The sequence below is a fragment of the Macrobrachium nipponense genome, chromosome 6 (genome assembly GCF_015104395.2).
Source record: "Macrobrachium nipponense isolate FS-2020 chromosome 6, ASM1510439v2, whole genome shotgun sequence".
Taxonomy (NCBI): domain Eukaryota; kingdom Metazoa; phylum Arthropoda; class Malacostraca; order Decapoda; family Palaemonidae; genus Macrobrachium; species Macrobrachium nipponense.
This window is the reverse complement of record NC_061108.1, coordinates 25,666,275-25,671,266: the sequence shown is the minus strand read 5'-3', so window position 1 is coordinate 25,671,266 and position 4,992 is coordinate 25,666,275. Positions and strand designations below refer to the sequence as shown.

The window sequence follows — 4,992 nt, the reverse complement described above, 5'->3', positions numbered from 1 at the left end:
TATATGAATATATATATATATATATATATATATATATATATATATATATATATATATATATATATATATATATATATATATATATATATGTATATATATATATATATGTGTGTGTGTGTATCTTTGTATGTGGATTTATGTCAAAACTGTATTTATTATATTCATATCCATATTTGTTGTATATTTTTTTTCATATTTGCCTGAACTTAAGGAAAAACAGTAATGCAAACACCGTAGCATCGTCTCGTTGTTATATCCAAATACCACAGATTTTGAATCAGGAACTCATCCGTCATTTGCAAAAGATCCCTTCGTCGTTTTATGGTTTGCATTGTAAGACCTAAGTACGTTGGAATTTTGAGAGCGGCCTTTATTGTCACTATTAAAATTAAAGATTTTTCGAATACTTAGGGAACATTGTTTTAAAGCTCTTCTGGGAAAACCGGTTGTACTTTTTCTAGACGTACGAGTCATTTACTGCTTTCTTTGATAATATATATGTAAAATGTGTGCGTGCGTGTGTGTGCGCGTGAGAGAGAGAGAGAGAGAGAGAGAGAGAAAATGTTAGTAATTTTTGTAGCATCTTTTCTGTAGAACGAAATCCGATTATCTTATTTTCTGAGAGGAAAGGTTAATCAGGTTCTGGGTCGGTGAAAGACTTTCTGCTCTTTTTTTCATAGATTATGTCAGTACTTCTTACCGTGGCATTTATATTTATAACTTGACTTTTATCACATCACCGTGATTCATATACTACACGCATTAAGATACAAAATTTAATGTCCTTTACTATCTTAACTCGCTCTACCTCGGAATTAATATATTTTCATATATATGTTAAGCGAAGGGGAACTTTTTAGTTGATAAAAAATTCTCCGGCTCATGGGCTATAACCACTGAACCAAGAATTCAGTACGTACAGTGACGCGCTTTACCCACAAGGCTATCTCGCGTCACTCACTGTATATCCCGAATTCTTGGTTCCATGGTTCGAGCCCATGAGCCGACGAACTTCTTATCAACTAAAAAAATATCCCTTCGGTTGACATATATTATGAAAATATATTAATTCCGAGGTAGAGCGAATTCGACATGAAAGGACACTTGTAGCTTAGTGCTTATATAACGTGTATCTTACACTCTAAACCGCACAATCTCGGAAGGGAACTGCTGCTTCGAATGTTACATTTGTCCTTTCAAGGAATTCTCTACAAAGGAAAATCTTCTCACATGGAATGAAAACTACTCCAGATGTTTTAAATATGTTGGTATTTTAATAAATTAATTGCAACAGAGGTAGCTACTGGTTTCCGTGTCCTGCGGAGATTGGATTCTCGGAATTCCAGCTATATTAGTTATCAGCTAAAGACAACCAAAATAATTCGAGATGTTGAAGTCATCGAAGAGAGATGCATCAGATCTTGTCTTATTTGTTTTTTTTGGCCTTGCTTAGTTATATACGTGAATGAAAGTAAATTGTAGTCGCTACTGGAAGCATTAACGAAATGCCGTGGTTCCATTCATACGTGCGAAAGGACGCAAAGTGAAGACAGGAGAGAGAGAGAGAGAGAGAGAGAGAGAGAGAGAGAGAGAGAGAGAGAGAAATGCTCAGCCAGACAGCATTCACGCTGAATGTGTGTCACGGAAGACCGAAGAAGACTTATTGTTCTTCCGAGAAACTTTGAGTCTTAGAGAAGTCGAAATGGATTTTGAATGGATTTTGGGACAAGTAAACAAACCGCTTTGGAAGCATAGCGGGTTTTAAAGTCAAGAGATGGAAGTGCCAGTGTGTCTTACTTACATGCTTTCAATACGGCACCAGTGTGCTCGTGTGTAGTTGCAATGCATGTTTGCAACTTTTAATGAAAGAAAGTTCAATAATTCATAGGTTTTAGTATTCGTTATCACCTGATAATGGGAAAAAATTAGTCGTATTACTGTTAGAAGAATGGAAGTATGTTTATTGATATTCCTCGTTGGTGAACAAATCCGTCTATTAACTTCACTGAATTAAAGTCTTTGTGGGACGACAAGTTTGTTAATGTAGTGGTATAGTTATTTAGAGATGATATGTAGAACTACTGAAACCACAAGATGGAAGTGTAAATGATCACTGTAATGTTTTCCTGGGAGCAGTTTCCCGATTTCGATTTATGTTCTTCTTATCCTTCACGTATTTCATTGCAGATCTGATAGTTAAAATTTGAGGGAAGTTTAATTTCACGACGTGACGTGGCATACAGTAAATAGTTCATTATTTCACTCCATGTTCATTAGAATAAATAAAAAGTCGACGCTCGGAATTATGCTTGAGTTTATTGAAGAAAAGCGACTGAATTTAGTGTAGCAGCCTCTGTATGTTATTACCTAGAATGAAAACGTCATGATAGTTTTTTCTTTAATGTTATACCTCTTAGGAGGGCCTTGCGTTTAAGGACTTTTTCATTTAGGATGAGAATAAAAAAAGCCGCATTTGCAATTTAAGTATTAAAGGAAAACTAGAATTATAAACGTTAATCCAATTAGTTCGCGATGCTCAGTCGTATCACAATCACTGGTAATAAAAACGAAGCTCAGATAGGAAATATGAATATGTTAATACAACCAACAATCGTTGTTCTATCATATAAGTAGCGCATTTGAGATTGATTTTATAGACATGAAACTTTTATTTTCTGACCCACATAAAAGCCTCGAGCTGCTACACATGGTATCAGTCGTTACTGTTTTTATTTCAGTAGTTTTAATGGAGTTATAAATAGAGCAACGTTTGTTATACTTTGCGATCCACAGTGGAACTTTGACAGATTTCCAATATTTCTCTCTCTCTCTCTCTCTCTCTCTCTCTCTCTCTCTCTCTCTCTCTCTCTCATTTCTTCCTCCATCTCCCTCTTCCCGGAAATAGTTCGAAACTTGATTTCCTTTGGTTCGAGTCAAGTTCTCTTAGTGAGGGAGTGTGAGATATTTCAAGGCGTTAGTTCCTCTGGTTGCTTGTCACTCATTATATTTCAACTCTTAATATAATGTATAGAAGTATAAGGTTTTGAATTTTGCATTGTAGGTATAGAAAAAAATTAATTAAATGGAAAAGTATTTCAAAGAAAATGTTTTCTCGTGTATTCATATTTGACAGCCATTCAGTCGGTTCGTGTCACTGTCCCGTGGAAGGTTCATGTTTGCTCTATTGTTTTTCTACCTAAATATTTCTTCTATTGAGAAATAAGTAAGTAGAGTTAGAATTAGTATATACAGGGTGTCCTTTAAGTCACGGTGCCATTTGAAATACTTGTGGCTTCCTAACTATACATGCTAGAATTATTCTGTAAAAGGATAAGAAAGTTTCGTGTCTAGTTTAGTTTTTGTGTTCTTGTGAAGTTTCATTTATTTTTTTATCAAATATTTTTCATATTTTCTGTATTCTTTGGTTAGCTGAGCTAAAATGCACTCTTGCTGTCCAAAGAAGGTTTGCAACCAGTGCAATAAAGAAGAACCACAAAGCAATGTTGCTTTGTCATAGAACAATTAAATTTGTCACAGATGTGTAACCAGAGTTTGTTTAGATTGAATAAATTAAAATGGTTAGTTAAGGAGCTTTCCTTCATATTTATATATTTATTTATTTGTTTATTTTTATTTATTTATTTATGTATTTATTTATTATTATTATTTTTATTTTTTATTATTATTATTATTATTATTATTATTATTATTATTATTATTATTATTATTATTATTATTATTATTATTATTATTATTATTATTATTATTATTTTGTAAATGACGTCCTCCTTATTGATTAAAAACCTGAAGTATATGTCTGTCGATTTTTTATATGCGACACTAATTGTTTTGTGGAACACGAAAAATGTGCGTAATTGAATCGCTTTTTATATTTTTTATTTATGTCTAATTGGAAATTTAAAAAAAAAACAGTTGACAAACAATTCAAATTAAGGAGCTGTATAAATTCAAATCGAAAAAGTAAGAGGTTTACTTACGTGCAAGTAAATGGAGAATACTCAAGTACTGAGTTGAATATAGTGGCATCTGTTGAAATGACCATATTGCTGAATAAAAGTATAGTAAAAAAAGAAAAAAAAAGATTGATAAAGACAGAAATAGTAATTTATCAAAGGACAACATCAGGTGAACATATATACTGGTCTGTTGAGTGATAAGTGCGAGAATGGACGAAAGGTGGCAAATGATGTTGAACTTTAACTGGAGTGAGTGATTGTGAATATTGAACAATACTTGGTGTCACCTACATCTTCATAATACAATTGAAATTTGATCAAGTAAGGTTATCAGAATACAAGACAGTTTTACAGGAATATTTCTCATAATTCAGAGAAAATTGCATTAATAGAAATTACTGAAGATATTTTTTTTCTCCAAATTACTAGAGTATTTTTCTCCCGTCTAGATCCCAGCAGCATCACAAGACCTTCGTCCTCCTGATATAACACAGGAAGTGGTCGCTTCCTTTCCTCTTTCCCCCACAAAGTTTGCTTCTTCTAGCATCTTCCGTTACATTTATTTGCAAGTTAAATGTCTGCGCCCCGAGAGACAGTTTGTGTGATACTACTGAATTTACAGCGTTCAACTTGCATATTCCGTAGAGGTGCCTTTATGTCACGCTGTCCTGTTTTGGAAGCTTCGTTTTCTTCATGAGCGAAAATGGCGCAGTCTTCAAGACCTCGTTCCAGGACTTTGTTCCAGATATCTTTTTGGGTGTTGTTCTCGTATATTGGAGGGGATCTGAAGCTACTTTCAGACGCCATGCTCCTTTGCGTCAACGTACTTGTTACGATAGGAGCATAGCGGATTTAATTGTTCTGGATTCATGCAGCAATGAACGAAAGCATACGAACAATAACGCAGGTAATAATGTTAATAGTAATGAACTACAAGGGTTTGCTGTTGAATGGTAAAATGTGACCACTCTGGTTTTAAAATGCTATTTTATTGAAAAATTATCAGATTACTGAT

At 33.6% G+C, this 4,992-nt stretch overlaps 1 pseudogene; it reads right to left on the bottom strand.

Moving 5' to 3' along the window:
• The window catches only part of LOC135216467 (F-box/WD repeat-containing protein 7-like), a 91,504-nt pseudogene extending 86,720 nt beyond the window's left edge, over positions 1-4,784 (bottom strand).
• Between the last annotated feature and the right edge of the window lie 208 nt (positions 4,785-4,992).